General features: G+C 52.4%; 1 protein-coding gene across 4 annotated transcripts in view; it reads right to left on the bottom strand.

Annotated features, from left to right (window-relative positions):
* Smim17 (small integral membrane protein 17) overlaps nucleotides 1-10,275 on the bottom strand; it is a 49,735-nt gene that overhangs the window by 15,104 nt on the left and 24,356 nt on the right. The window contains exons 1-2 of one of the 4 annotated variants that reach the window (XM_048791603.1): nucleotides 2,432-2,638; nucleotides 1,930-2,041 (exon numbers count right to left, since the gene is read on the bottom strand). The exons of 2 other annotated variants lie outside the window; for them this stretch is intronic. The gene's annotated coding sequence lies outside the window, so the exon portion shown is untranslated. Of the gene's footprint in view, nucleotides 1-133; nucleotides 647-1,929; nucleotides 2,042-2,431; nucleotides 2,639-10,275 lie in introns of those variants that run through there. One more of the 4 variants, XM_048791604.1, reaches the window with a different exon arrangement.

The following is a 10,275-nucleotide window of genomic DNA, read 5'->3' on the forward strand; positions in this document are numbered from 1 at the left end:
CCCCCAGCCTCTGCGCCTCGCCCCGTACACAAACACACTCTCAAGTCACACCCGCGCACGCCTCCGGTCCCTGCCCACGCCCCCAGCCCCTCTCCCCTCCCCTTCCCGCCGTGGGGTCCCTCTAAGGACTCACCCTCCCCAACCAGACCCTGTCGGGGCACTGCAGAGCCGGCGCTGCGGACTGCGGCTGCGCAGACGCGGAGGCTGCGGTGGGAGGTGAGAGGTGGGAGGTGGGGAGAGGGGAGCGAAGGCAGCCTCCTCCCTCAGCCTCCTCCCTCCCCCGCCCTGGGAGCCTGCACCTGGAAGGAACGGAGGAGGAAGGACAACGGAACTCTGTGCCCGCTGCGTGGCTGCGGGACAGGGAGGTTCCGGGCAGGCCCTGAGGGTCCAGCCAGAGTGGGATGAGCCGTCCAGCCCCCGCTGAGGGGCACGTAGGTCACCTCGCGCTCCGGCTGCTGTCGCACTCAGGACAAAAGCTTTGCACACGCCCCTGCAGGCTTTTCTGTTTTACACACGGCCCCTGGGAACCTGAGACCCGCCTGCTGGAGGTCAGGAGCTGCCTTGCCACCTGGCCCTGGAATGTCGTGGGGACATGGACACTTCCGTGCCTCGGTTTCCCGTTCTGTAGAGAGGCGCTGCTCCGGGTCACCCTCCCCCAGGACTCCCGCGGAGGGTAAAAATGAGGAGCGCGCAGTTCCTAGAACGCTGCGAGCTGCCCTGGGGAGCCCACTCGGCGGCTCTCAGCATTTTAACCTAGGTGTGGTGGCCCACCTCGGCTTTTCATTTCCGGGATTACTAACACAGTGAGCCAAATTAGCTTGTGAGTTACCTGTCGGTCTCCCTGTCTCAGCGGCTCTTATAGAGTGGTTGATAGCTGATCTTTCTATATTCTAGCTATTGATCCCGTGCCCGTCAGTCTGTCTGTGGTGAATACTTACTCACCCTGTTCCTTTTCATTTTATTTACACATTGCTGGAAGTTTTGAATTTTGAAAAGAATCCAATTTGTTTTTTGCTTTTATGTATTATTTAAGATACCCTCTGACCTCACAGACACATCTTTCCGTGTGATGTCATACATTACTGTCTGGTGTACAGTTACTTGAATCTTCTGGATATCTGTTTAATGCTGTGAAGTAAGGATTTGCTTTTCTTTTCCAAATGGGTAGACAATTGAATTGCACTGGTATTCTAGAAAGGCATCCAAACCATGTCATTCTTCCAGCAGATACTGTCAGCAAAGGCCCTTTCGTACATTATGTCATTGAATTTCAAAAGCCTCAAGTGCTAGACATTATTGTCCCCATTTTACAGAGAAGGGTACAGGGCACAGAGGAGTTGAGTCATTTGTTCAGAGTGAAGAGGAGAGATGAGTTAAAGAGTAAGGCACTTCATGAACCCTCGGTGCTTCCTCTGCTGACAAGTCATGGCGGGCCAGGACCAGGGCACTGCCCCGCTTAGGAGCCACAAAGGTCCAGCTGGACCTCCAGACAGCTCCAAGTACACACTGTCATGTTAACTGGGTCTTGGCTTCCTCACCTGCAAAGTGCAGACAGTGATGGCTCCGACCTGCGGGGTGTCTGAGCATCATGAGTTAGTGACTGCACCTCACACATACCAAGTGCTCAACAGAAGCCCCTGGTATTATCACTGCAATCACTGAACATGGGGTTCTCAGCATGGGGGATCCTGGCTGGATCCTTACATTTCTTACAATAAAATCCCAGAGGAAAGAAAGTATCCGAAGGGCTTCTTGGGAGATCATTGCTTTCCGTAGGAAAAGAAGAAAGTGAAGGTGCACTGGGGAATCCCACTGCTTGACTTCCGTGCCGCTCAGACTGGCTTCACGCACCCTCCTTGGCTTCTGCTTCCTGCATCAGTGGACACCTCCTTCAAGACTGCCCCCTCCCACACCTGTAGTACTACTCACCTCGCACTTTTATTTCACTTGGACTCATTTCCCGAGACCTTTGGAGACACTGCCTTTAAGAGGAAACTGTACTGTGCCCTCTGCATGGAAAGGCCATCTCAGGCGTCAAAACCTGAAATGGAAGTAAAATCCAGACTGATCCGCTGTGGCTGGAAGCACTGCTCCCTCCCAAGGCAGATGAAGCTGGTCGTGGGGCCTGGTTCTCCTGCCCCTGCACAGCCTCGGGCAGTGGAGGGGTGGAGGGAAACCAGCAGGCCCGTGGGCCTTGCCCTTCTGGTTGTGTTCCTGCCCTTTCACGGTAGAAAGTCACCGCAGTGAGTACAGCAATGTGCTGACTTGTGAAGCCTGCCAGGGAACCACCAAGCCCCGGTGGTCTCGGGGAGCTTGATGCGACCCTCAGGCCCTGGACGTGGCTCTACAGAATGTGAGGGCTGCTGGCACCTCCACACTAGCTGGGGAGACAGGTGACAGTGGGCAGGGACTTGTGCACTCACTCACCCACCTGTTCACTCTACAGCTATTAAACCACTGGCAGCTGAAGCTCTGGGTGACCTCGGCCTGTATTCCAGCCACGGAAGCAGACAACAGGGAGGGGAGGCCAGGAATGTAAAATGAAATGCAGTCTGTGCTGACCTCCACCAGTGCCGGACGGCTCCGTGTGCAGTAAGTGCGAGGCCCTTTTAGAAGAGAGGACATTTTGCCCTCAGACCTGAGGGCAGGGAGGAGCCAGTTAGGAGAGAATCCATGACAGAGAACATGAGGTTCAAAGGGACAAGGAGGCCAGGCGGGGTGGGGGGGGGAATGGGATGTAGGTTCGGAGGGGCGGAGGGGCGTCCAGGTCCTGGGAGCCCAGGGAGGCCTTTGCGTTTGGCTGCGGGTGCGCTGGGGCTTGGGCTCTGAGAAGCCTACTGGACCTGCTGGGGGGTGGCTGGGAAGGGGCAGAGGGAGGGTCATGAGGAGACGCCTGCCATGGAAGAGGTGACCCAGAAGCTGGCCTGGAGGCAGGAGGCAGTGGGGACAAGAGCTGCGCGGTCCTGGTGGAGCTGCAGGTGGAGCTGCAGGTGGAGCCCAGGGGACACATGGCTCCTGCGCGCGCTGACTAGGATCACGGGTCCTTTGAGGGAAAATTGAGTTCCCTTATGGGCGTGTTGAGTGTTGGGACACCCGAGCCTCTAGGCGTGGCCCAGGAAGGACTGCATGACGCGAACTCGCCTCCCTGAGACTCTAGGGGTGGCTTTCGGGAGTGGGTCCAAGCAGCTCCCACATCTTGGAACACGCCCTGCTGGAGGACGGCCTCGGAGCTGTCCGCGGTGCTGAGCCGCCCGGCGCGCCGTCCGCGGTGCTGATCCCCTCGCTCCCGCCGAGGGGACGCCCCGGGAAAAGCCCAGCTGTGGCCGGGAAACTAAGCTCCCTGGGGACCTTGCCAGGAGTGGGATGGAGGCAAACGAGGAAAAAGGCTGCAGAGTGCTTTCCTAGAGTCAGCTCTGGCACTCAGACAGCAGGGCCTGCCGCAAGTTCACTGCCATCGTTTACACCGAGTTTCCAAATCAGCCGTGGGCGCAGGCGAGCGAGGAGACGTGTCCAGGATTCAGCAGAAGCAGGAAGTGGGGCGCAGGGGGCTGTGCACACACGGGACTGGCCAGGCACACGCAGGTGGGGTCACAGAGGAGTAGGATTGTCACTTTGTAGAAATGCAGCACGACTAGATTTTATTGGAAAATTCTTAAACCATTAGCTTGGGTGGCAGCTTTTGAAATGATAAGATGGGCGATTTTCAAATTCCTCAAAAGTGCACATTTTTAAATAGAGCCAAATATGCACATTGTAAGCGGTGCTTGTTATTTTAGTATCACTTTAGCTGGTGAATAGACATTCCCATCACCCCTTGCTATGATTAGTCTTGAATTCTGTGCGTTCCAAATTGTGCCTGCTCTTCAAGAATGAGTTCCTGGCATAACACCCACCCACACTCAAAATGGTTGCATGAATGAATGAACAAGTTTGTTCTTTACAAAAATATCATCACTGGGAAGGCCACAACTTCCCACATCACTCCAAAGACAGGAGTTCACCAACACCACTATGTGCTGGTGAATTAAGGGAGAACCCAGATCCGGCTCCAAGCCCACTTTAATGCCTTCTCCTGCCGCATCTGGTCCAGTGCATTTGCCGTCCCCAGCTCTCGGAAGACACTGGAGCTCACCACACTCTATACTTTTTCTTGCTTATTGCCTGTCTTGCCTTCTGGAATTTGGGGTCCTGGTGTAAGAGCTGTTTTTAATTCACCCTGAGTGTCCAGCACCTGCAGCCCTTCTTAGCACATCCCTGATGCTCCATGGGTGCTGTTTTGAAGGGCTAAAAAATGAAAGGTGACCCTCATGAATCTTAATCTTGGCAAATCACTAAATTAAAAAGAAAATGGGTGACCTCAACGGAGGTCATCAGTTGGCTGGACCCAGCTCATGATCTGGCCAGGTGAGACACCCACGATCATGGAACCCCTGGTGACTGAGCCCAGCCCTGAGATGGCTTCCCAGGCAAGACCTCTGGTCCCCTCCTCTGGGCATCTGCTATGGCTCAGAAGGCAGTGTCCTGGAGCACCTATCAGGGAACCCACCAAGAGAAGAGGGGACGAACTGCCCTTTGTGGATGCACCTCCTTCAGGGGCCATTCTCAAACTGGCTGGCATTCAGGTTGTTTCCAAAGAGCAGTCATTTGGGGCCCTTGGCCTCTCTGGAAGGGGGAAAAATTCATATTGCAAATAGTTTGGCCAGGATTTAACCAGGGCAGTCTGTCCCCACAGGCTTTCTTATTCCACTAATACCGCAGGGGGAGAAGGATGACCAACAGGGAAACTTGCCCGAGGTGAAGCCTCCAGCCACCCAGGAGACAGGGCTGAAGCCATAGGGCAGCAAGCCACCAATGGCTTGGAGAGACACGCACCCCCCCCCAATCCATCCCTGACCACAGGACTCCCCTGAAGACCCCCTCAGAAAAGATGAGCTGCCAGGTATGGTGGTGCTTACCTGTGATCCCAGCAATTCAGGAGGCTGAGGCACGTTCAAGGTCAGCAGGCGATTTAGCAAGACTCTCTTTCAAAGTAAAAATATAACCAGGGGCTGGGATGAGGCTGATGGGAGGCTGCCTAGCATGCCACGTGCCAAGTCCTGGGTTCATCCCAGCAGCAGGGGTGGTAGGGTTAACGTCCCCAAGAGAACCATTAGGACCAAGTCACACAGCAGCTTTGTGTTTCCACCAAGATCCCATCAACCCAGTAATGTTGTTATCCTACTTCCACAAGTCTTTGCAGACTACAGATCTGAAAAGGTCTCAAGACACACCAGTGGGGGAAGCAAGTTACAGAACTGCAGATGTAACCTGATGTCACTTGTAAGGAACCCCTCAGCACATAAAACCTGGTCAGATATCTTCTATGGGTGCACAGAAATGCATGTGAAGACTTGCCAAATTAAAAACACAAAAACCCATGAGATCTCCACGCTCACCAATGTTATGTGTGTTCTTACACAATTTAAAAATGGTGATTTCATCGAACGTTTAGCATGTCCAGGGGGCTTGTGACACCTTCAGATCTCAGCCTGAAAGGCTCCGGGGTTAACCCGCCTCACCGAGAGTCCAGCCTTCAGGAAGTGCTCATGCTTTGTTGTTTGGAGACCAGACTAGACAGGGTGGCTCTGTTATTTCAGGTTAATCTCAGGATGCAACCTAGATTTTCTTCCTGACTACGGTCTGCCTTCAATGAGACAGCTCTGTTTCCACATGTATTGCTCATACAATAAGGTGTTTGATTTTTTTAAATTTTTTATAGTTGTAGATAGACAGCATGCCTTTGTTTTTTATGTGGTGCTAAGGATCAAAACCAGTGCCTCACACATGCTGGGAAAGCATTCTGTGACAGAGCTACATCCCCAGCCCAAGTTGTTTAAATCTTAAAAAAAGAGAATCCAAGTATATGGACAACTGTCAGACATATTTCAATGTGAGAAATGCTAAAATTAAAAAAAAAAAAAAAAGAAAGCCACCATAGCATTAAGGAAATGTGGCATTTAATCATCACTACTCACCGACATTAGCACACAGCTCACAGTAAGCAGCTGACACATTTGGCACTGTCACACGAGATGGGCAATATTCCCCAGGCCCACTAGGGACAGGGAGGCCGAGACTGCCGCATTCCCACACTCTACACACCACACTCTTCCTCGGGCAAGGAACTGCGTCAAGAATGCAGTCGTCAAACCCAGTCACTCCCCACCTGCAGCCAACCCCAGCAGCACCCTCACCTGTACAGCAGGCGGGCTGATGAAGGGTGGGCAGCAGCAGATCTCACCCGTGGATGCCCTTGACCTTCGACAAGGAAAGTGTGTTTACTTAACTCTTGAGAAGTAAAACTGTGATTTTGAAAAGATATTGGAAGAAATGAAGCCCCTGAGCCCCCGAGGCAGGAAGGAAAGGCCTTCTCACCCTAACTGCCAATGCTCGGCACACACCACGCAGCCCGCTGGTGTCCACGGAGCCACATTACGTGGAAGGCATGGTGGCAGCCTGACTCAAACCAGAGACGGAGGAGCTCTGGCGCCTGCCCTAGTCCTACCCACGGGGCACATGCCTCATGAGGGCTTTTGTACCCAGAGGCACACCTCCTCCCCTCCCCAGTCTCACCCCAGGACCTGTGAGCTCCCCAGGGAGCAGCACTTGGAGATGGCAGTGCACGGAGTCCCTGCAGAAGCCCTCTTCTCCCAGACAGGATCCCCGCTCCATTGTGGGCTGCCCATCAGCATTTGCTCTGCCTCTTCCAGAGAAGCTTCCAGAGTTGCTGTGGAAATCTGGATCACGCCTTCAGAGCAGCTGGACGACCTGCCATTGATTACTGACCCCCTCATTTGCTGGCCCTGATAGGGTCAGGTGAGATGTGTGTGTGTGTTGTGTGTGTGTGTTGTGTGTGTATGTGTGTGTTGAGTGTGTGTGCGTGCGCATATCCAACATCTTGTGGAGGTTTCAAAAGAAACCAATCCTCCGACGGGTGCAGTGGCACATGCCTATAATCCCAGAAACTCAGGAGGCTGAGGCAGGATTCCAAGTCCAAAGCCAGCCTCAGGAACTTGGTGAGACTCTGTCTCAAAATAAAAACAGAAGGAGTTTGGGATGCAGCTCGGTTCTACAGCACCCCTGGGTTCAGCCCCCAGAACCACAGGGAGGCGGGGAGAGGCCAAGGAGGAAAGAAGCTGATCCTCATAGTTCTCAGGGGGTATCGAAAGAGAAGATGGGACCAACCTTGCTTTTTTGTCATTTTATTTGACCCTTTTGAGTTTGGTATCAAACAAGCTCTTAAATGAATGATAATTCATGTAATCAAGTACATTTTTTAAAGATTGAGACAAAATGAACCAACTCCCTGCTGCCAGGAAACCTGGGCAGAGGGCAGTGGATGTGTTGCATGCCTCATATGGTGACCTAGAGCTTCCTGTTACAATCAGATAATGTACCCACATGCCCTAAAAATCTAAGTCATTCCGAAAACATTATTTTTCCTGACTTAAAAAGAATGCTCAGGGACATCACTCATCCACACTGTTGTACCACCATCTCCACAACCCATCATGTGCTTACTGACCATTGGTATATCTTCTTTGGAGAAATGTCTACCCAAGTCCTGTGCCTAGTTTTTGTTTGTTTTGTTTTGTTGGTACCAGGGATTGAACCCAGGGGTGCTTAACCACTGAGCCACACCCCCAGTTCTTTTTGTATTTCTTTAGAGACAGGGTCTCACTGAGTTAGTTGCTCAGGGCCTCGCTAAATTGCTGAGGCTGGCTCTGAATTCACCATCCCCCTGCCTCAGCTTCGCAGGCTGCTGGGATTACAGGCGCGCACCATGGTGCCTGGCCGGTGTCTGGTTTTGAATTGCATTGTTTTCTTTTGTTGTTGAACGCTAGGAGTTCTTTATATATTTTGGACACTAATCCCTTATCAGAGAGATGATTTACATCTTCATCAGTTCCTTTTAAAAGACATGAGGAAGGCCCAGTTTCAGGTCAGATAGAATAAGAATGCTCTGCTCTGTCTCTCCCACTGAATGCAGCCATGAAACCTGGGCAGAGTGTGTTTTGCAGAGCAGGAAGCAGAGGTTCATAGAGGTGGGTGACCACCTAGAGTCACTTAGTGTGTGGCCTGGCTGGTATATGAACCCTCTTGCTTTACAGACCAGTATCATCCCTGTTAACAGATTCCCTCTTTTTTCAGTAAGAATATCAAATTTTAAATAATACACTTTCACCAATAACACTGAATTTTTTGTTTCAGTACTTCTGTTTCTTACCCTCCAAAAACATTATTTTTCCTGACTTAAAAAAGAATGCTAGACGTTTAAGCCAAACACAGCTTCAGACTTTATTTGGGATCCATGTTTAACAAACTAACCATTAAAATGCATCACTTAGAAAACCAGGGGAAACTGACCTGGCCCATTAGGTGGTATTTTGAATGACTGCTCAGTTTGTTGGGTGTGAAACTCATATAGCAGTTAAGTTTTTTTTTTTTTTTTAAGTTCTCTTCTGTTGGAGACACACACTGAAATATTGATGAAGAAAATGATGAGGTAGCTGGGATGGGTTTAAATAAACCAGCAGAGAAGGGACATGTTTAAATGCAACCAGACTGGTACAGTGGTAACTGGGAGATGGACACAGGGGGTTCTCAGTGCTAGAGTGTGTGCTTGAAGACTTCCATGCCGAGATATTTTAAAATGTAATGTTTATTGCAAAACATTTGAACAATTCTGAATTTAAAGCGTATAAGGTGAAAGTCCCTGTCATGTCATGTCTTCTGTTTATCAGATATTTTATACTCTTCCTGACTTTTTATGCTTAACCTGATGGAGCAGACTGCCAAGGAGACCCTCACTGGATGCATGCCTCCTTGCAATGAGGAATTTCCAACTCTTCCAGATGCTCTTGGGACTTGTCAGTGAAATGCGATGAGAATGCTGGGGTGTCTGTAGCAGGCCAAAGCCCCAAGAAGCCTCCTCCTCCAGCCCCCTCCACTCTCTCTCCTCTGTGAGTGGTCAGGGGACCCCAACTCCCTCCCTGCTCAGCCTGCACTGGCTCCAGCTCACTCGATGGAGGACAGCCATGGAGGAGAGGCAAGTCACTCAGTCCGGGCTAGTCAAGACAGCCTGCCCACAGCTGACCAGCAGCAACCACAACTGCACCAGTGAGGATGGCAGGGACGCCCTGTGGAACATGGTCCGGGAGGCCACAATGAAGAAGCGTCTCACTAACTTTTGGAGCAGTTGCCACACGGCCAAAGCTGAAGGCAACACCCCACACCCAGAGTGGTGATGAGCAGAGAAACACTACTAGTCTCACACACATCATTCCTTTATCAAAATGCTCCAGGACATTGGTAAGCAGCTGCTGGGCAAAGGCCCCCGAAGCCCCCTCACTTTTAAAACAGGGGCATGAGCGTGCCCAGGACTGTGGCTGAGTGTTTCCATCTCACTCTCTACTCCTTTCCCGGCTGCTCTTCCAGGTGAACCCTGAGCTACTAGGCCAGTCTTTTGAGGTGATGCCTGGTGTGGCCCCTTTTGCTCTCTTCCAAGCGCGGCTTCGGCCCAGGTGGACGAGGGCAGTGCTGTTCTTCCAGCTGTGTGTGAGTGGTCTTCCCTTTGCCAACAGTCTGCTCCAGCGCCACCCTCTCAGGCCCCCCCTCCCTGGCTGCAGCCACCCACTTCATCTGTTCTCTCATCCTCCGACGGTGCTCAGAAATCAGGGGTGGGTTGGTCGCCGCTGGATTCCCCGCCTGTGCAACAGTGCCCGGGGCACAGGTCGGATCTGTTGACCGAAGGACTCACTGCCCACCCCAGAGCTTCGTCCACTAGGCACCCACGTTCTAGGCACAGCCTCTGCCCCACCGCCAACAGCGAGGGAAAAAGTAGCTCAGGCCCTTCCTGACCTCTCCTCCCGTTTACACACCGCCTCCTGTTCCTAGCGGCTTCACACCTGCCCCACCCGCTCCACCTCTGCACCTCTCCACCCTTCTGCAACACAGGGGATCCCTGCAAACACCCACCCACCTTTCCCAGCAGAGGCGAAACCCGACCACGCGACCCATCTTGCTGAGGCCTTCTGAGGCCTTTCCCAGATTTATCAGCCAAAGCCACCTCAGGCTGCAGGTGAACGCCATGCTCTGTGGGCCCCGCATGGCGTACGTGCGCTATAAGTGACACTAGTAGTAAGAGTCATGTGCACTGAGAGGGCCCAGACTATTAACCCGCCCCCTCCCCACCTGAGCGTAAGTGGAGCCTCGTGTAATGGGTGGGGCTGGGAG

Source organism: Marmota marmota, unplaced genomic scaffold, assembly GCF_001458135.2.
Source record: "Marmota marmota marmota unplaced genomic scaffold, marMar, whole genome shotgun sequence".
Classification (NCBI taxonomy): domain Eukaryota; kingdom Metazoa; phylum Chordata; class Mammalia; order Rodentia; family Sciuridae; genus Marmota; species Marmota marmota.